The 22542-nt window shown below is 33.5% G+C and overlaps 1 pseudogene; it reads right to left on the bottom strand.

Moving 5' to 3' along the window:
- Positions 1–17269: 17269 nt before the first annotated feature.
- Positions 17270–18202, bottom strand: LOC124077440 (aldo-keto reductase family 1 member B10-like; annotated as a pseudogene).
- Between the last annotated feature and the right edge of the window lie 4340 nt (positions 18203–22542).

Genomic DNA, 22542 nt, shown 5'->3' with positions numbered 1-22542 from the left:
TATATTAATGTTATCTTTATTCTTGTCTCTTTCTTTACTTTTTTTAAATCTTATATGACTTCCCTATTTCAAAGTCATATAGGCATCTTTGATATTTTTAAATACTTTAAAAGTTTTATTATTTATATTACATTGTTTTATATATTCACATCTTCCTTATTGTTGATAATTAATTTTGTAAATATTATAATGAAGTATTATTTATAAGAAAATCTAACAGTTTCTTCATTTTCTTTTTCCCTTCCTGAGAAATTTAGTCCCAATTCCATTTATTTGGATTGATCAAATAAATGAGGATAATAGCAACAAAGAGTTGTTATACAGAGAGGCTATATTAAATAAATAAATTTTTTTAAGTATAATGAAAACAAATTTCTCACTGTTGGAGACAGGAATTCAAAATATGAAAAGAAACAAATTATAGTAACCCTACAGTGTTTATTGTAATTTAAATTAATCAGTGTAATTTCATACATTGCAAAATAGAGATATAAGTAGATGTATGTGTGTGTGTGTGTGTGTGTGTGTGTGTATATATATATATATATATATATATATATATATATATATATATATATTTCTTAGTGCTGTCACCTGAGTTTTAAAAGCTGTAATCTCCCAAAACAATAAGTACACCAATACTCAGATCTCAGCTTCTGAATATAATTCTCCAATTAAGGAAATTGGAGCTTTTTGTTAAAGCTGTTTATTACAGACTTGGGGCAAGGAAAACACAGGATTGGCTTGGAGCATCTTGTTGTGGCATAAAGTAAGAAAGTGCTCAAAGAATAATGAAAATATCTCAAAAGATTGATGAGGCCATCCAGAATGAGCTCCCATTATCCTATTTGATGTAATTTCAACATTAAAAGAATAATAATAGCAGATAATAACATTGCATAAACTAGGAAATGTGAATACATGATATAAGTAAGTAAATAAAGGAAGTGAAGGTTTAATGAGGAATAAAGTATTTGTATTTTCAAACTCTTATTCAATAAGATAAATAAGTCTGGTAAACATAACCTTAATTAAGTGATCAAGTGAACATCATCAGTCATGGGATAAATTGAAGTCATGCACCCCTGAGAGAATTCAGTAGGAAGAATATAGCATCTTATCCATGACATTCTTACAAAAGTTAGATGGATTAAATCAACTTATATGTAAATATCAAACAAAGCAAATTGGAGGTCATTCTAGGAAATAACTGGCTTTACTTTTTAAAAGTGACAAGGTAATAAATGCCAAGAAAAGACAAAGGAATTCTTCTAGTTTGAACAAGCTTAAAGACACACAACAACTAAAAGCGATAAGGGGAAAAATTTGAATGAGGTCTGATGATTAAAGGCTAGTTATGAAAGCTGTTTTCTTGATTTCAGTGGTTTCCAATATTAGGAAATGTCCTTTTTTGTCAGAAATAAAGTACTAGAGGGTGAAGGAGCTTCTTCATACTGCAATGTCCTTAAAATATTCCAGAGAAAGTGCTCCTTTACTGTACTTAATAATTTTCAATATGTGAAATTGTTTTAAAACGTTGACAAATTTACAATATTGAACTATTAATGTAGCATAGATATTGACTGATTACAATGGACCCTAAGTGTTCACAAGAAAGATAGCAGCCCTTGTGTGAGTAAGTGATCTATTTTATTTTTTTTCCAAAATTGCTAGCCAAGTATCCTAACCCAATTTACTAAATGGGTCTTTTTTTCCCAGTGATGTGAAATGCCATCTTTAGCATACATATATGTTCATATACAAAGATCTGTTTCTAAACTGTCTATTATATTCCACTGATGTTCTTATTTGTTTCCACAACAAGCTGTGTGATCTACTGTCTTGTTTTTTTTTATTATGTCTTCATAAAATATATTGATTCCTGAGTCTGAAAGTCTTCCCCCTTATCAGATTTCTACTTATCAATATTTTCTAGATTATTTTATTTATTTGTTTATATAAATTTTAGAATCCATGTTAAATGCATATAAAAAGTCCTATAGATATTTTAATTAAGTTTACTTAGAAAATACCATATATTACTTCTAAAAGTATAATAATGTCATATTGTTTCTTGCTGTAGGTGGTAAAAGGCAAATCAACATCTCTTCCACTTTGAGATATTTCTACATGCTTCAGACCCCAATATTCTTCACTGAGCTAAGATAAAATTTCTAAACTTGTATAAGTTTTTTCCTTCCATCTTCTAATATTTACATATCTTAGCAACAGGTGGATATAATGATCATTCAATGAATGCTTGAAAATGTTTTCCTAAGTCATTTCAGTACTTCCTTAGTAGAATGAATGAACATAGGCTCAGTGATGAAGGATACACATAGGATTACTTAACAGTTTGCCTCACTGCTCTCTCTCGGAATTAGTAGATACTTGGACACTAGTCTGAAGACACTAGCCTTTCCTCCAATATGTCAAAGTAGGTTCCACCTCGGGTCTTTTCACCAACGCTTCATTTACCTGAAATACTATTTTCTATTATTATCATTGTTGGCTCCTATTTTGTCACTTATCTCAGATTAAATGTCATTTCCTCAGAGAATAATTTCCTACTACCTGTAAATTAGCTGCCCAGTTATTTCCTACCTTATCACCTAATTTAATTTGCACTGAAATATCTGTTTGTTTATCTTTATTCAACTATGATATAAAGTCTGTGATGTCTGTCTAGCATATTTATCACTTTATACTTGATGTCTAATATGTACTATACAATGTCTAATATGTACTAAGCACTCAACAATTATTTTTTGGAATAAATAGAGGGAGGTACCCACATATATTCTCACTAAACTAACTGTTGCTCTTATAGTGAGTGATCAAAATTTGTCAACTGCCTATAGGCCTTTTCCTGATCTGGAAGAAGGTAAATTAAAAAGAAGTATCCTCCATAAGAACCTCAAAAATTGAGAAAATTAAGTACCACTCTACTTTCTCCTCTTTTGATACTTCCCACTGTCCCTCAGATTTTGTGCTTACCTTATATAAATATAAGCATTGATGTCATATTATTGAGATGTTTTTAATGCAAGGTTATTGTGTTATAAAATAATTTGACAATTTAAATAAAACTATTAATAGTTTTAAATGGTTTGTGGTATGATTTCTCTAAGTGTACATATTTTTTAAATTATATTGTTTTAGTTTTGATTGACATGTCTTTGTACATATTTATGATGTACAGTGTGACATTTTGAAAAGGGATTCTGGAAGCCAACATAATCATTAAGGGTCATTGAAATGGATAACAATCCATTTGGTTTTTGGTCAACCTTTCAGGAACTTCATCAGGATTAACATAAGGCAATCTGAAAGCTAAGCTGATTTCTGAATTCTTCTTCTCACAGATCTTTTTTTTTTTTTATTCACGCAATTTATTCTGGCACCCATGCCCATGGTTTTCTGGCATGTTTGCTTTGACTTGGAACAGATTACAATTACCATGATGTCTTGGCCATCACCTATAATACAATATACCAAAGAGAGCACCTGATAAACACTTTATCACTAGTTAGCCACTTCTTCTTTAAAATCCATTAGTCAAATCTTATCATTGATCATAAGATGTACAAATGATTATTTGATGCCTGTAAACATAACTGCATTTTTACAATACTTAGAACTGAAAAAGAAATTGAAGTTTCATTATCATTCATACTGCTTAAGAAAAAGATGGTGAAGATGGAATTAGAATATTCTTCAAAGGAATGAAGAAGAAAGAATCGCACATGAACTGGTTCACCTGTTCCCCACGTGTCAGACAAACTATAACATAGAGAAGTAATAATTCTAAATCCTTACTGCTTGTTCTCACAGATCTTGGTTAAGACATTCCTGACTATCTTGTTATCAATGCATTTAAGAATATGATGTTTAAAATGAAGATATTACTCTCTTATGTGGTTCCAATATATATGAGTTTCATTTATAAAAGTTATTTAGCACAAGAACTAAATTTATTTACAATAGTATTTAAAATATGATTAATTGCTTGCTTTAATTACAAACTTTACTTCCAGCACTTCAGTCCACAGATCATTGCATAATATGAAAGAGATTTGCTTCATGATCAATGATCAGTTACATCACTATTTTTGAAGTCTGTCAGCAGTTGGTCTCTTTGCATGTATTTTGATGTGCAGTCCAAAATGCAGGCAGTTATTCCACCTCCTTGTCTGTTGGTCATAAACTTATGTAACATGCTACAATAGGAAATTGAAAAAATATCCACAAAGTCTAAAGAGGAGCAAAGGAATAAAAAGTGACAATTCTGGAAGTAAAATGCAAATCAGTTGTAAATGGGGTTAGAGAAGAGCTAATTATGAAAATATTAAAGAGACTACAGATTCAGAGGATCTTTAATTAACATAAATGAAGAAAGCATTGTGATAAAAAGAATGAAGATGCCCCAGGGAAAGTGATGCTGGCAAAAATATTCACATTAATGGAACTCTTGGTGATAATTCATGACAATGAAAGCAAAAAGTATAAAATGGTAGAAGCTGATTCAAACCTCTAAATGGGTATTGACAATTTGCCAAGACATAGAAGATATGTGCACTCCAAATTATAAGTCATATGACTAGAAGAACACTCTTTAGAATATTCTTACTACTTTTTTACAAAGAAATAAAATGTTTTAATTTCTCAATATTTATAATGCCCTAATTTTTTATAATGCCCTAACATTTTTATAATGCCCTATAATGTTTATAATGCCCTAAATTCATTTTTTTTCATTTTCCTATTCACTTCTTCTCAACAATAAAATATTTTAATCTTTTTTAAACAAGTATTTAAAATCACAAAACAATCATATTTAATTTTCCACATTGATTATTAAGATTGCTTTGCATGGCTTCATCATGTCACCTTTATGATTCCACATAGTAGGGATCATGATGCATTGTGGAAAGCAAGAACTCTTATATTATTTAATTTATCTTTTTTTAGTTTTTTTTAACATTTTAATTGTCTTTAGCAAGTGATTTGTTTTAAATTAAATGACTCTCCATCACCCTGTATAATTTTCAAAAATGTTTTTCCATAAACAGTATTAATTCCCAAAATGACTCCATAAGATACAGTGGCCAGATATTATTATGGTTTTTAGTTTAGAAAAAGTAAACTGATCCCATAGAGAAGACTGGTAGTCCTAAAGTAAATAATAAGTATGAAATTGGGGTTCAAATTGAGCTTTATTTATATCCAAATTACTATGTGTACTCATTCTGCTATACTGATAGTTCTGGAACTAGAATCCATTCTTCTAATTCCAGAAGTTTTGTTTTTGATTTTTGTTCTTTTTTTTTTGTAACACATAAGGTATCTTATCACATAGGGTAGGGTTGCTCAAAAGTAGGGAACAGATTTTAAATGTCTTTCTAGCTAGAACTATTGTAAAAACAGTGAAGACACATCAATCAGACAATGTATATTTACTAAGCTTCTAATAGATATATTGCAGGCACTCTAGGGAATGCAAAAGGGGGAGCACACACAGATGGTCCTTGTTTTTAAAGGGCTAGTGGTTTTAAAGTGAACTATAGAGGACATAAATTCAAACACAAGATAATATAGTTCAAAATATGTATTGTAAAACTCCTTAAGATAGAAATATAAAAAAGAAAATGGTGTTGGAAAAGTATCACTATGCTGAAATTTAGTGATTCAGATTAGGATTAGTAAGAAGGAGGGTCATAGTAAATACTTAGAAAGATGAAGAACATCAGCTGAGATGTAGCAATGAGCATTGTCTGCACAAAGAACCTTGACAGGGGCCATGCTTCTTCCTTGTTAAAGTTTGCTATTCTTGGGAAGTGGCTGGGAGGAAGGAATGTCAGCAATCCTATCTCCAAGACTAATTGCTTACAGTCAACTAATCAGAAGGAGACTCACCTCTGAGACTATAATTTGTTTAGGAAGCTTCAGGAAAACAGTCTTTGAAATGGGATTTCCGTCACTTTGGATTTAGAATCACATTGGAAAATTCTCAAGACCTGCCTTTCTTCTGGTTCCTGTCAAAACATTCACAATGGACAAGTAAACAGTGCTGTAAAATCATTCATTAGAACATTTTAAAAGCTCTAAAATAACTCTGAAAAGTTTCAAATGCACAAATGATTTTTAAACAAAATTTAATATATAGCACTCTAGAAACTACTAACAATAACCCCTATGTTCTATATGTAATCATTATATAGCAGCAAATAAAAGTATGCGAACAAAAATCCATAGAAAGAATTATGAAATTTCCAAATATCTTAATGCAATTGGTGTAATTACATTTCTAAATTTTAAAAAAATACTCAAATTAACAGCCAAGTGAAATATGAAAATAAATATAGAGACTTGTAAAAAGTTGGCAGTTCCTCAAAATGTAATCATATGATGAAATAATTCCACTCCTAGGTATATATCTCAAAAATTCAAAACATGTTTTACATAATTCAATATAAAAGCATTGTTGATAATAGAAAAAAAGGAAATAAGCCTAATATTCATTATTAAAAAATGGATCCATAAAATGTACTATTTACTTACAATGAGATATTATTTTATAATCAAAAATTAAGTATAGATACATACTACAATATGGAAAAACATGAAAACATCACACTAAATAAAATAGAAACTAGTTGCAACGTGCCACATATTGTGCATATCATTCATATAAATTGGCCACAATAGACAAATCTGAAAAAAAAAACAAAACAGAAATTTGGCTAACGTTTGTGTGAAGCTTGAGTGTTAGCAGGAAAAGAAGAGTAATTACTAATGGGTGTGACATGTCTTGAGAAGTGATAAAAGTGTTCTAAAATGGAATAGTGATGGGGGTTGCACAACTGTGAATACACTGAAGGCCATTAAATTTTACACTTGATGCTAGTGAAATTTAGGGTTTGGAAATTGGGTTTTGGTAGAGCAATTTTCTAAAGATATTCAAGACAAGCTGGGCATGGTAGCACACACCTGTAATCCCAGCAGCTCTGAAAGCTGAGGCAGAAGAATCAAGAGTTCAAAGCCAGCCTCAGCAAAAGCAAGGTGCTAAGCAACTCAGAGAAACCCTGTCTCTAAATAAAATACAAAAATAAGGCTGGGGATATGGCTCAGTGATCAAGTGTCCCTGAGTTCAATTCCTGGTATGCCCTCCTCCCAAAAACAAATATGTAAGACATAGGATACTGGACATAAAATGTGTTCTCTCCTTTATTTTTTTTACTTTTCATGTTTTCTAGTCATTTCTTTTAAAAATTTTATTTGTTTATTATAATTATATATAATAGTGGAAATCATTATGCAATATTCATACATACACATAACCAAATATAAGGGAGACCAATAGAGTAGAAGGGGATTGAAGCAGGGGAAGGGGAGACAGGAAGAATTAAATCTACCAAATTATGCTATGCTTATGTGAGAATATAGCACAATGATGACCTCTGTCTTTTGCAATGATTAATTCACCCTTAGGTAAGGTACTCATATCTTAGCATCATGATTTGAAAGAACATTGAAGAGGACTAAATGCATTCAGAAAAGAATGGTGAAGATGATAAAGGCAGACAAAAATCCACCAGTTAATAACTACATAGGATGATTATATCAAAATGAATCCAAATATTATGTTTAACTTAAATACATTAATAAAAATCAAGAATTTTTAAAAAGGAAAAAATTGCCTTTACAAATATCTTTCCTGTTGATTTTAATTGACAGATGCTATTTGCCAAGGTCCTTTAGAAAAATGAGAAAAAAGTTGTGCATTTGTCATGCATTTGCTGAAAATTTGTGTACTAGCAGGAGCCAAAGTAATGAGTTGTGAGTGAATTTAACTATATAATAAATATAATCATAACTGATAATATTTATATATAATTTATATATTTATATATCAATATAATTAATATATTCTGACATAGGAATCATACATGACCTGTCTCCATTATACCATGCCAACTACAATTCCCTGATGCCTATTATGCTCATTTATTTTGATACAGTCACATTGGACTCAAACACAGCAAACTTTTTATCCTAATTTAGGTTTTTGCAAACTTTTCACTAGAACTTTGTAATATTTAGGGCTTAGATCTGAGGTCTATCCTCAGCAAGGCTGCTTTTTACTACACAATCAAATATTCTCTCCTAACTCCAAATAAATTTATTACATCTTCCTGTATTTTTGTCCTCAATATTATGAAAAAAATGATCATGTTTATTTGGAATTTGTTCTTTGCAGACCACTTATCACTGACTGCCTCCCTTCCTATTGTCCTCTCCCTGACCATAAAACTAGGGTCTATTGGTTCTATAATGGAAGGAACATTACCTATCTTGTTCTTGTCTACATTTCCATTACCTATAACAATTTTCTACCTAGGTAGACAATTAATACTTATAATCTTTATTGATCAATACAGTTTAACATTTTTGGCCAAATTTTCAAAACATTCTATTTTAATGTCACTTTTAATTTAGAAACCATTTTACAGAGTAAATTAATGCATACACCAAAAGAACTACCTTTGTAATTACAACCCTTTCAACATGTATACCACCATATCTTGTATACTCAAAAAATGAGATTGCCAGAAGTAGATGATACTGAGAGAATTAAGGGAATTATCTCTTCTAATATTTAGCTAAAAGGAACAAAAGCCATCATGTATATTCTCTTTATAATTCAGCAACTTTTGTCTGGCTCAGCATCAATTTCATTATAATTTGTTAGTGCATAGATCATTTTTTATATCATTCATAAATGGTCATAACCAACTTTGCACATGAGTCAGTCATTGATTCTACTGGAATAACAAAATGCAAAATAGACTAATATTCATGGGGATCAGAAACCAAACATATATTGTTGATTTGGTGTCTTCTTACTGTACTAAACATAACTTTGAATGGTGTGTTTCTTATATTCCATGCTTTCAGTCCCCAAAAGAAATTACATATAAGAGTAAATCAGGGTAGTGGTGTAATATGCTAAATCATATGCATTATTTATATGTGATTGGCGTAATTGAGCTAAGACTACATAAAATCAGTATAGGAAATTTATATTGTACAAAGTCTTTCTTGATAAAATGGGACAAACTGGGAGAAAATAGTTACAAGAAATCAGAAAACTTGTTTTCTAGTTACAATTATGACATTTAGTAGTACTGTCATTTTGAGTTTGTAATTTCCTTCTCTTATCATTAGGTTCCTTTATCTGTAACTTAACTCCCAAATCATCTGGTTATATTAATCTAAAATAATAGTGATTTTTTCAGTATGTAATGTATCTAATTGGGATTTGTTTACTTTGGTTTCCATTAGTATGTACACTTTACAAGTAAATATGGTTAAAAACAAACTTTGAACTTAGAGTGGCCTGAGTTCTAGTACCTGTTCTGCCACTTTCCACTTGTATAACCTTGGGCCAGTTAATTATTTATGCTTCAGTTTCCTCATTATTAAGGAAACACTAATAATGCTAACATCACATGATTCTTGTGAGAGTTAAGTGATATAATACAGATGTGTGCCTTATACAGTCCCTAAGATATGGTAGGCACTTACTTTTAAAAAGAAAAGAACTTTTCTTAACTCAAGTGCACTCTGATCATGCCGTTTTGGGGGGTATTATTGTTACAGGGGAACTCCCAATTTTATTTACCTTAGCATTTATTTACTTGCCACTTGGTGTATCCTTTTAAGTCACTTTCATATTTTGGGGGAATTTAAGCTACTAAAAGTGAAGGATGAAATATTTTTCTTTGATATCTCTTCATAGCAACTAATATAAGGTTTTTTCCCCACAAGATTTACTTGCACATTTGATCTTGACTAGATAAGCAAGTGCCAAACTGAAACCAGAATTCTGGTGGCTTAATATACAGTAAATTTTTCAAAGAAGTAACCTTGTAGAATAGTTTATACAGCATGAATAATTTCAATATATATAAGTTTGTTAAACATATGAAAGTCAATAAATGTAATTCATCACTTAAATAGAAAAAAAGAACAAGAATCATCTGATCATCTCAATAGATGCTAAAAAACCCTTTGCTTGAAATCCAGCTTCCATTCATATATAAAACACTAGAGAACCTAGGGATAGAAGGAACTTATCTCAACATTTTGAGGACTATAAAAGACTATCCCTAAACCAACATCATATTGATGGAGAAAAAAAATCAAAACATTTCCTGCAAAACCATGAATAAGACAAAGATGTCTACTCTTACCATTCCAATTCAATATATTCTCAAAACTCTAGCCAGAACAATCAGGTAAAGAAGAAAATTAAAGGGATACAAATAGGAGAAAATTCAAACTTATCCAGCTATCTCTGGATAAGTTTGTGTGTATGTCTGAAAATTCAAACTTATCCAGCTATCTCTGTTGATGGTATAATCTTATATCTAGAAGACCAAAAAAAAAATCCAGTAGAAGTTTTCTTTTATAAAAGAATTTAGCAAAGTATCAGGATACAAGATCAATACCCATAAATCAATACTTTTCCTATACTCCAACAGTCATTGAGCCAAGGAAGAAATCAGGAAAACAATTCCATTTATAATAACCTCAAAAAATAAAATACAGGAATTAATCTAGCCAAAGAGGTGAAATAACTCCATAATGAAAATTACAGAACATTGAAGAAAGAAACTAAAGAAGACCAAAGAAGATGGGAAAACCTCCCATATTCTTGTAAAGGGAGAATCAGTATTGTCAAAATGGCCATGGTACAAAAACAAATAATCAGATTAAATGCAATCTATATCACAATATCAAATACATTTTTCAAAGAACTGGATATAAAAATATTCCTTAAATTCATGTGGAAAATTATGAGATCCAGAATAGTCTAAACATTCCTGAGCAAGGAGATTGATTCATGAGGCATCAAAACACTAAATTTAAAACTATACTATAAAACTGTAGTAACAAAAAGAGCATGGTATTGGCATCAAGTTACACATAAAGACCAAAGCAAACTAATAGAAATTATAGAGACATGGGCTGGGGTTGTGGCTTAGAGGAAAAGTACTCATCTGGCATGTGTGGGGCACTGGCTTCGATCCTCAGCACAATATAAAGTAAAATAAAGACATTATGTCCACCTATAACTAAAAAATAAATATTAAAAAAGTAATTACAAAGACAAACCCACATTCTTACAGTCATTTGATACTTGACAAATGTGCCAAAAATAAATGTTAGAGAAAAGGTAGCCTTTTTAACAAATGGATCTTGGAAAATATGTTATCCAGGTGTAGAAAATTTTAACTCAAAAAGTCAGATCAAAATGGATCAAAGACATAGGTATTAGACCAGAAAACTTTTCAAATGCTAGAATAAGGCATAAGATCAATACTACATCATATAGGTACAGGCACCAACTTCCTCAACAAGACCCCTAAACTTCAGGAAATAAAACCAAGAATCAATAAATGGGACACTATCAAATTTAAAAACTTCTGCACAGCCAAGAAAACCACTTAGAGCATGAAGAACAAGTCTATAGAATGAGAGAAAACCTTTGCCAGGTACTCCTCTGACAGGGGACTAATACCCTGAATACATATATAACTCAAAAAACTTATCACCAAAAAAACCCATAAATACCTTAACAATAAATGGATCAGAAAATAAAAAGATATTTATCAAAAGAAGAAAAACAAATGGCCAACAAATATATGAAAAAAAGTTCAACATATCTAGCAATTGGGAGATGAAAATCAAAACTACACAAGTATTTCATTTCATTCCAGTCAAAATGGCAATTATCAAGAACACAAATAATAAATATTGGGGAGAATATGGGGAAAAGGAGCCCACATTATTGGTGGCAATGTAAATTAGATGCAACCAATCTGGAAAGCAGTATGGAAATTCCTCAAAATCTAGTAATGGAACCACCATATGACCCAGCTATCCTACTCCTTGGTATTTAACCAAAAAACAAACAAACAAAAACAACCTAAAATAAGCATATATAGTGACAGAGCCACTTCAAAGTGTGTATCAATACAGTTCACAATAGCAAAATTATTGAATGAGCCCAGATGCCCATCAATAGAAGAGTGGAGTGGGGTGCAGTGGCCCACATCTATAATCCCAGCAGCTCAGGAGGCTGAGACAGGAGGATCACAAGTTCAAAGCCAGCCTCAGCAAAATCAAGGTGATAAACAAAATACAAAATAAGGCTGGGGAGGTGGCTCAGGGATTGAATACCCCTGATTCCCCAGTACCAAAAAAAAATATGAGTATATTAATAAAATGTGACGTATATACACAATGGAAATTTACTCAGCCATAAAGAAAAGTGAAATAATGGCATTTGCTGGTAAATGGATGGAAATGGAGAAAATTATACTGAGTTAAATAAGCCAGACTCAGAAAATGTGGGTGTAATATTTTGTCTAATATGTGGAAGGCACAGCAAAATAAGGGAATGAAGGTGGGAGATTGGATATCATAGAGATCCAGGGAAGTTCAGTGGGGTAGAAAAAGGAAATTGAAAAGGAGGGAGGAGGAATAGGAAAAGGGAGGAAATGTGGAATGAATTTAATAAAAGCATATTATATGCATATATAAATATACCACAGGAGACATCACCTTTATATGTAGAAAATAGCGATCAAAAATGAATGAATAAATGACTGAAAAAAAGATTAGTAGACAAAACAGAATGCGAGAGAGAGAGAGGAAAACAGGGAAAGTGAGAAGGAACAGGGATTAAATTCAAATACAATGCACATATGATTTTGTAAAAATGAACCCAGCTATAATGTATAACTATAATGCTCTAATAAAAAAGAAAATATTACATATATGCAAAATGGAGTATTATTCAGTCATAAAGAAGTATGAAATCTTGTCATTTGTAGCAAATTGAGTGGAACTGGTTGGAATCATCTTAAATAATACAGACATACACATAAAAGAATTTGCATGATCTCTTTCTCTCACACATGTGGAAACAAACAGGAATAAGGGGGTCAAACTGAAAGTAAGTAAAAGAAATATTAGTAGGAAATGGACAGGGTGCAGTGTAATAGGGCAATGTTAGAAGAAATGTGGGTGGATATTATCAATGCTTGATGCATCCATGTGTGGAAATATCACAGTGAATTCAATTTATTTGTACAGTTAATTCTGTTAATAAAAAATAAAATTATTTAAATTGTTGGCATACCACTGATTTTGTTCTCATACGTTGATCTAACTTTCTAAATCTCCTGCTATTTTGATACAAAATAACCATTTGTGGGAATATTTCATTTCATTAGTACTGATAGCTAATACCAACTGGCTACAATTCTAATATATAATTTTCTACAGGATAGTCAACAAAAATGAATGGCTTCACTTCAAGATTTGTGGAAAAAATTATGTGAAGAAGATTCAAATTGAAAAAATAAGGACAAAATTTTCCCATTCTGCTTGCATAAAGGAAAATCCTTAATTTCAACCTCTATCACTTTAAATGACTCTCTTTAGTGGTATAGGAATAATTAAATTACAATATAATTAAAATTACAATGTGAGCTGTAAAGTAAATTGTAATTACTGATTTATTTTAGAGTCTTTCTTCTTAAAGCATAATCAGTGGAGCATCAGTATTGACATTAACTTTGGAAATGCAGAATTACAAGCCAAACTCCAGACCCACTAGCTCAGAATCTGATCTTTAACAAAAGCTCCCTCCATAGTAATTAAAGAGTGCTTTATTTAATTGGCCAGATCAATTTGCTCTAGATAGAATTCAGGTGGCAAATCAAGAAACAAATTCCTTAGAAATCACATCACATAGATTTGAAGGTACTCTCCAAAACTCCATTTTCTATTTTCTGATGTAACAAATCACTATAAAATTAGCATCTTAAAAACATATATTTATTATAGTATACTTCTGGGGACAAGATCTCTAAAATGTGTCTGCACAGTTGCATTCCTTCTGAAAGATTCTGTGGGGAATCTCTTCTATCCCTTCCAGAGGCCACCTAATTTACTTGACTTAATCTTCAAAAGCAGCAGCTTCCTCTGTTGTTCACTTCCTACCAAGTACTGATATAAGCATCTTTAATGTCCATATTTCTACCAATACTTTGTTTTATAGTTATATATGTGTTCTCTAAGTCAATATAGGGTTTTTTCCCTGACTGTGCTCTTGGTTTTTGCTTGAGACCTTGCAGAATTCTTGTTTGTTTGTTTAAGGGTTTGTTTTTGTTTGTTTAAGGGTTTGTTTGTTGGTGCTGAGAATTTAACACAGGGGCACTTTACCACCAAGTTACATCCTGAGCCCCTTTTGTTTTGAGACAAAGTCTGGCTAAATTGTTGAGACTGGTATTAAACTTGTGATTCACCAATCTCAGTTATTATTGAACCAAGTCACAGCAAAATCAGGTTCTGATTTATCTTCTTTCCATGTATTTTAACTTTTTTGGAAGACATGAAATCCAAACTCCAGAACAGAACTTGCAACTAAAGCAATGGGTAAAACTGAAATAAGAGCAAAGGAAATTTATCCATTTATTCAAAACTACTTTTGACTACTTACTATATACAGGGAAGAAATAAAAAGAGAGGCCACGTACCAAATTTACTGGATGCCTTGTGGTAACTCCAGTGGAAATAAATTTATATTTTCTCCACAGTTTTTTTTTCCTGTTCCTACAAAGGGTGTAAAGATTTCAGTCAGTCACTAGTTAATAATTATATGTGGGGTCCTTGAACTGATTATTTTACCTCTTCTTTCCTCAGTTTTTCATTGGCAAAATAAGGATGCTGGATTAAATAATCCTTAAGGTCTCTTCTATTTCTAATATTTTATGATTCTATTGTATTCTACTGTTATATTACTGTAAATTCCTCATATTGATAAGAAATATATGTGGATAGGTACTAGAGTAATTACAAATGCAAGGGTGGCTGGGTGCGGTGGCACATGCCTTTAATCCCAGCTGCTCAGGAGAGAGCGAGGCAGGAGGACTTAGAGTTCAAAACCAGCCTCAGCAATGTGATGAGGCCCTAAGCAACTTAGCAAGACCCCATTTCAAATTAAACATACAAAAGAGCTGGTAACTCCGCATTATGTACAACCATAAGAATGGAATCCTAAATAGAATACATTATTCTCTCTCTCTCTCTCTCTCTCTCTCTCTCTCTCTCTCTCTATATATATATATATATATATATATATATATATATATATATATACATTTTTCAAAATACATTTTTCTGTCATATATTACTAAAAATAACAAAAAATAAACATTAAGGGTATAAAATATAATAATCAAAAGGCAGATTCTCAAAGTGCATCACAAAACACGATCAAGTCCATACTCTCTCTCTAAAAAAAATCTACTTTAAATATAAGCGTACCAGTAAACTAAAAATAAAGAGATGAAGAAAGATATGTCATGCCAATAAAAGGGGAGGCTGAGGATGTTGCTCAGTGGTTAAGCATCCTGGGTTTAATACCAAAAAAAAAAAAAAAGGCAAAAGCAAGAGTAGGCCATATGAGAGGAAAAAGAGGCCAAAATTGGCTTAATATATATATATATATATATATATATATATATATATATATATATATATATATATATATATATATATATAGTTGTAGGTGAACACAGTACCTTTGTTTTATTTATTGATTTTTATGTGGTGCTGTGGATCAAACCCAGGGCCTTGCACTTGCTAGGTGAGTGCTCTACCACTGAGCCACAACCCCAGGCTCTGCTTTATTCTTCTTATTAACAATAAGTCAGGTTCTCTATTTTCTTTCTCTGTCTTTCCCTGCTTGTAGTGAATAACTTTTCTCTTCCATGCCCTTGGGCCTTGATATACTACCTCACAGCAGGATGAGAAATAATGGAGATAGCCAACCATGGACACTAAATGTGAACCAAAATAAACCTTTCCTCCTCTATGTTTATTTTCTCAGGTATTGCATCCCAATGATGGGAAAATAATTAACATGGAAAATTGGAACCAATAAGTGGGTTCATCATTATGATTATACCTGATGAGGAGGTTCAGATGTCTTTGGAATTGGTTTGCAGGAAGAATGTGAAACAGTTTGGAAATGCAAGATAGAGAAACCCTAGAATGTGTTGGCAGAACTTAAGCCATTTTTCCCCATTATCCCAGATGTGGAACACTTATAAAAATTTCAATGTAGTTTAAAAAATATAATTATATGATAATAATAATTATAAATTTTTTATTCTTTAATTAATATAACAATATATAAACTAGGTTATAATTGCTAACCTGTTTTAATGCACCTGTATCAACTTTTATGAAATAATGACAGAACTAAAAATTTTGAAGTGAATGGATTAATGGGCAATTCTGTTTTGAGTTCAGAGGGCCAGAATGCTGATATGAATACAGACAGTAAAGGTTGTGCTCATGAGATTTCAGATGGGACTAAGAAATCTAAAGGAAATTTTACCAAAGGTGTTGTTTGTTGCAGTTTGGAAAAGAACTCATCTATACCTGTCCATGGCCTGAGACCTATTGTAAGGCTGAGTTAAAATGTGACCAACTAATTAATCTGGTGGAAGAAATTTTAAGGCAGCACAGCATTCAGCCTGTGGCATAGGTATTGCTAGCTTCTTTTAGCAAGGTTTACATTAAGATTTGGAAGGAAGAAGCAGAGTGGAAATATTTGAGAAACTTGCAGTTTGGCCAGAAAAAAAATGTAGAGTAAATTTGGAACATAGGAAAGTATGGTTACTGAAGGGATTATCACTGAACAACACATATTTTTCCTTTTTTTTTAACTTTCATTATTTTTTAATTCTTTTTATTTTTGCATCCTCAATGGTAGCAGAGACCTTGTTGTTTAACAAACATTTGTTCAGATGAAATAAGTGGAAGAAATAGTCATTTGTTCATCTGAGTCATAATTCCCTGTGATAAGTCTTTTCCTGGTTCAACATATGGCTCTAAATAAAACCTTGCTTAGGGGAAGGGAGGAGGAGAAGGAAAGAAGGTTCTGGGAAGGAGATTGAGCAACTAATGCTGCATGCATGGATGATTAGAGCATTAAAAAAATCCCATTATGTACAATTATAATGCACTAATAAATGTTTTTTTTTTAATTTTGCCTAGATTCTGACAAGATCAAGCACAATATAATTCCATATAAATTTAGCTAAAATGGGTCTCAGGGAGAACAAATTCCACTTCAGTGAAGAGAAAGAATCCACCAGGTGTTTCATCAGGAGATTCAGCTTCAGTAATTGGCATTGTAGGGGTATTCCGGCAAATGAGCCTGGTCAGCCAGGACACAGATCCTCCAGTTTCTGTTGAAGCTAAGTAAGGTCTCCTCATCACTCAATTTGACGTCAAAGACCTGAAAGTTCTTGACAATGCATTCTGGTGTCACAGATTTGGGTATCACCACCACATTCCTTTGGATATGGAACCGGATCAGAACCTGGGCCTGGGATTTTTTTGTGCCTTGCAGCAATCTCCTTGATTTTAGCGTCCTCCAGTAGTAAAGGGTCTTCTGGTTTGTCCCAAGGTCTATCTGCAGAGCCCAGGGGGCTATAGGTTGTGACAGTGATGCCCTTAGAGTGGCAGTATTGGATCAGTTTCTCCTGGGTGAGGTATGGGTGACACTCCACCTGGTTAGTCACTGGTTTATGTTTGAGTCCAGGCTTATTCAAGATCTTTTCAATCTGGAAGTGGTTGAAGTTGGAGACACCAAGAGCTTTCACCAACCCCTCATCCACCAGCTCCTCCATGACCTCCCAGGCATCCAAGAATGTTACTTTACTGCCTTTATCATCTTTGGGGAATAAGTCCTTCCCAGCCTGAAATCCCTGGAGCTAATGAATAAGGTAGACATCCAGATAGTCCAGTTCAGATCTTTGAGGGTCTTCCAACAGGTTTCCTTCACAAGCTTCCTCTCAAAGAAGGTGCACCACAGCTTGCTCACGATAAAGAAGTCCTTCTGCTTCACCACGTTCTCTTGGATCTTCTCTTGGATGGTTTCTCCCACCTCATTCCCACTCTGATAGACATAGGTACAGTCTATGTGGCAATATCCTGCATCAATGGCTATCTTCACGGCTTCTTTGACTCTGTTTAGGGGAGATTTCCAGGTGCCCAGACCCAACATGGGCATCCTAGCTTTGGTGCTGAGCTCCACAAAGGTGGCCATGGTTGGTGCAGAAATGGCTTTGAGAGAGCAAATAGATGTCTAGTGTCCCAACATATATTTTTCAACAAGAAATATGAAAGATGCCTTGAGGACATCACAAGAATTGGTCATATCCCACCTTAACAAGCTCAGTGATATAAAATTGTAAACTAGACTTTGCTTTGAAAAGAGACTGCCTGTGTGCTCTGCATGCATGGATGTTTTAGCTAGATTTTTTCACTGCTGCAACCAAAATACCTGAGAAGAACAAATTTAGAGGTGGAAAAGTTTATTTAGCACTCATGGTTTCAGAGATTTCAATAGTTAACTCCATTGCTCTTGGCCAGAGGTGAGAAAGAACATTATGGCAGAAGGACATGGCAGAGGAAAGGAAAGCAGCTAAGGACATCTCACCACAAAAGAGAGACAGAGAAAAAGAGTGTGGGGGGAGAGAAATTAAGCTCAGCTCACAAAATACATACTGTAAAAGCATGCCACCAATGACCTACTTCCTCCAGTCACACCCTGCCTGCCCACAGTTACCACTCTGTTAATCCTTATCAGGGGATTAATGCACTGATTAGGTTAAGACTCTGGTAACCTAGTCTCTTCACACCAAATTTTATTGTATTAGCTAACACATGAGCCTTTGTAGAATCTAAAGCATAGCATTCTTCCCATATGCCCAAAAGCTCATAGCCATTTCAGGAAGCAAAATACACTTAGTTCATTTCCCAAAGTCCCCATATTCTAAACAGTTCCAGGATTGCTTGAAAGTCTAAGTTCAAAGTCTCCACTAAGACTTAAGGAAAACTCTGTAGTTTCACATAAAACCTCTAGGGCACATGACATTGTGGTGTTCTCACCAAAGGGCTTATTTAGCTCTGAACCCTATGACCTTGTCACTTGCAGCCCAAATGATGTCTCTTTTGGCTTGTCTCTACATGGTTCCTTCAATTTTCCTCAGCAGATATTTTATGGTACTAGCATCTCTTAGTTTCAGGTATCTCCACCATGGTTTCTGCTTCTTTCTCACTTCATGTATCCAACCATTCATGGGCAGCCTGAGGGAATCTGACCCTGCTGAACTTTGTCAGGCCTCCCAGGCCTTCCTTTGAAATAGTGGTGGTGAGAAACCAGCCTCTACCTCAGAGCAAAGCCTGTCCAAAGAAGGGGGCGTGACCCTTGTCCTTGGAAAGACCCACAGAGCACTCCTAAGCACATACCCACCCTGATGAGTTGCTTATCTACCAATAACAGGAGAGATCTGCGGAGCCAGGTGTTCCTGACTCAGTCAGGCTAGGTAGGGACCCATAGCAACCCCCTAGCAGCCACCAATCAGCATGAGACAGGGAAATACCTGGGATGCCAGATGACCCTCCCAGTAGTTTATGGTGGTTGATAATGTGTTGGGAAACCATGTAGTTCAGCATGTACTCCCCTCCTGGCCTAAACCAATCAGTTCAAACGAATCCCCCTCTTGACTAGCCAATCACCTTTACTCAACTTGTTCCCGCCAGTGAATGTGCTAATCATGTTTTAGATTTGTTTGATGATTTTCCCGTGGTGTGTGATGATTTGCTAAGAGATGCTATGATGTATGTGAAGTCCCTGCCTTCCCCAAAGAGTGTATAAAATTGCTGCAAACCCTGGGCTTGGGGCCTCTCAGCGTCACCAGTTGCTGTGTGCATGCGGAGGTCAGAGCTAGCTCGCAATAAATGCCTCTTTGGTGCTTGGTCTCTGGTGGTCTTTTGGGGGTCCCAAATTCAAGCATAACAAGGATAGATCATATACTAAGTTATATAACACATCTGTTATGGTTTGGATATAAGGTGACACAGAAACAAACCCACATAAATACAGTTATCTCATACTAGACAAAGGCAACAAAGATGTACTTTGGACAAATTATAGCCTCTTCAACAAAAGGTGATAGGAAATTGGAAATCCATATGTAATAAAATGAAAGTAGACCCCTATCTCTCACCCTGCCCAAAACTCAACTCAAAGTGAATCAAGGACTTAGGTATTAGACTAGAGACCCTATGCCTAATTGAAGAAACAGTAGGCCCAAATCTACATCATGTCAGTTTAGGCACTGACTTCCTTAACAAGACTCCTAAAGTAAGAAGTAAAATCAAGAATCAACAACTGGGATGGAAATAAACTAAAAGCTTCTTTACAGCAAGGGAAACAATCAAGAATGTTAACAGAGAGCCTGTATAATTGGAGAAAATCTTTGCTACATGCACCTCAGATAGAACATTAATCTCCAGAATATATAAAAGATTTCAGAAACTTAATAACAACAACAACAACAACAAAATAACCCAATCAATAAATGGGCAAAGGAACTGAACAAGGCACTTCAAAGAAAAATAAGATCAGTCAACAAATATATGAAAAACTTTTCAACCTCTCTACCAATTAGAGAAATGCAAATTAAATCTACACAGAAATCCCACTCACTCCAGTAAGAATAGCAATTATCAAGAATATAAGTAACAATAAATGCTGGCAAGGATGTGGAAAAATAGACTAACTCATACCTTGCTGGTAGGACTGCAAATTGGTGTGAGCACTATGGAAAACAGTATGGAGATTCCTCAGAAAACTTGGAATGGAATCACCATTTGACCCAATCATCCCACTGTTCAGTTTATACTCAAAGAGCTTAAAATCAGCCTGCTATAGTGATGCAGCCACATAAAGACAGCTCAGTACACAATGGTTAAACTATGGAATCAGCCTAAGTGCCCTTCAACAGATGAATGGATGAAGAAAATATGATATATTTACAAAATGGAATACTACTCAGCCATAAAGATAAATGAAATTTTGGTATTTGTTGGTAAATGGATGGAATTGGAGACTATCATGCTAAGTGAAATACACCAATCCCAAAGAACTAAAGGCCAAATGTTTTCTCTGATATGTGGATGTTAAATCACAATAAGGGAGGTAGGGAAGATCAGAAGTACTTTGGATTAGATAAAGAGGAATGAAGGGAAAGGAGGGAGAATGGGACTACGGAAGATAGTAGAATGAATTGGACATTTCTTTATTATGTGCATATATGAACACACAACCAATATAATTCCACATCATGTACCAGAAGAATGAAAATTTATAGTTCTTATATTTATAATATGTCAAAATATACTGTACTGTCATGTATAACTAATAAGAACAAATAAAAAAGTATCACTCTGAGAAACTGAGTGTTCAAAAATTGGTTCAAGCACACAATAAAAATTGTCAGAATTCACATTATCATCTATCAACTAGTTACATTATGATCCCCATGATTAAGACCAGAGATTTGAAGGCAAGGTCTCTCTGGAAAATATAGTATAGCAAACAATGAAATGTTAAAAACTTTCACATTTCAAAGCACATTGGGAATAAAAGAAATAAACAAAAACATTGTTCATTCCAACCCAAAACTTTGTAAAATGACTATTCTCTCTACTTCCATTACACTTTGTTAATCCCCTATTAAGGGTAAGACCCTTTTTTTACCATGCTTTATAGCTATCATTCACTATTGCCAACAGTTTTCTAACTAGAAAAAGCAATACTCCTGTTAAGGTTGTCTCAAGTGGTAAAATACCAGTAGTGTTTATATGGTGGACCAAGCAAGGATAATTAATATTCTGGTATCACATTTATCATTTTACATAGATTTTTAGTATACTGGAATGACATTGTCATTTATAATGTCTTTGGTCTAAATTTTAACTACAATCAAGAAATTAGGTCACAGGAAAGATATTAGCTCAGAGGGATCCATAGTGTTGCAGCAGCTCCCCAGTAAAAATAAAACAGCAGTTCTACGTTAGCCAATAGAGGCTGGGAAGTGGAGGGTTAAGTAACAGTGAGGCAACTCATTGAGCCAGTGTGTAGGAGAAAACCTGCAAAAATATTGGTTTCTAGACTTTAAAGAGAATTGATTAGGGCAACAGATAATAGCAGTGTTTGACATGTTGTGACTCTGTTGGGGAAGGGAAGCACAGCAAAACACATTTCTCCACCAAGCTTAAGAAAAACAGGTGTTCATCCAAATATCCACAATCAAAGCAGATAATAAACTTAGAAAACCTGGGCTGTCCTATGCAGGTAGAAAGTCCCAAGGTTCTCCAACTGGATAGACAATCAGTAATCCTCAACAAATGGTTCAAAAAGTCAAAGCACTGACAGCTTGAAGGAATTCATTTTCAGATTTCTCAAGTCAGCAAACATGAAGTTCATGCAACATAACATTGTTTGTCAGAAGCATGCTCCTTTATTTTTTGCTTTCTTTCTCTTCTTTTTTTTCTTTTTTGTCCTGTGTTTTACATACATGCTTTTTAATTATCCAA

This window comes from Marmota monax, unplaced genomic scaffold, assembly GCF_021218885.2.
Source record: "Marmota monax isolate L192 unplaced genomic scaffold, Marmota_monax_Labrador192_F-V1.1 WCK01_AAM20220418_F8-fsc00258, whole genome shotgun sequence".
NCBI lineage: Eukaryota > Metazoa > Chordata > Mammalia > Rodentia > Sciuridae > Marmota > Marmota monax.
The sequence above is the reverse complement of the archived record's forward strand: the minus strand, read 5'-3'. Positions and strand labels throughout refer to the sequence as shown.